Source organism: Penaeus monodon, chromosome 29 (assembly GCF_015228065.2).
Source record: "Penaeus monodon isolate SGIC_2016 chromosome 29, NSTDA_Pmon_1, whole genome shotgun sequence".
In the NCBI taxonomy this organism is placed as follows: domain Eukaryota; kingdom Metazoa; phylum Arthropoda; class Malacostraca; order Decapoda; family Penaeidae; genus Penaeus; species Penaeus monodon.
In genome coordinates, this window is record NC_051414.1 from 30,937,418 (window position 1) to 30,938,043 (window position 626).

General features: G+C 28.8%; 1 protein-coding gene across 1 annotated transcript in view; it reads left to right on the plus strand.

Annotated features, from left to right (window-relative positions):
• Positions 1 to 626, plus strand: part of LOC119592143 — a gene marked incomplete in the record, with an annotated part of 95,275 nt that overhangs the window by 56,919 nt on the left and 37,730 nt on the right.

The window sequence follows — 626 nt, forward strand, 5'->3', positions numbered from 1 at the left end:
TGGTAATCATGAATTAGAATAATCATATACATAACCATATACATAATTACTAAGATTTTTCTTATTAACCATTGCGCACATAATACAGCATGACATCTACTCTCATTATGATTTTTTAAAAGATTATTTTTGAGTTGATTTGTTAAAAAGGAATTTTGTCACAGTTACTCCTTTTTGAGAATGTCAAAATTCTTTGTGTTAAATGGAGTTTCAGAAAATGACATAGTTTTAAATTATTTGTGAATGAAATTACTTTGGTTTAATTTTCTTTCATTATATATTTCTTGTAAAACTTACCTATGTTTTTAGAATTTAGAAATATTATAAAGACTTTTCATAGAGTAATACTTTTTAAATATTTCTCCCTTGGTTGTAGATGAATTAAAAAGAAAATAGTACATACATATTTTTTTCATCTTTCACGAAAAAATATCTTCATATCTTGCACTTTAAGACTCGATAGAAAATGGGTGGAAATTACCCTTTCCGCCCAATAGTGACTGTCGAGCCCTGTCGTGTGCATGGTATTGTGGCCAGCATGGATATCACTTCGCTGCTAGAACTATTAATATCTACACAAATTCTGCAGTAATAACATGACCAGGGAAAGTGACATAGTACATGAA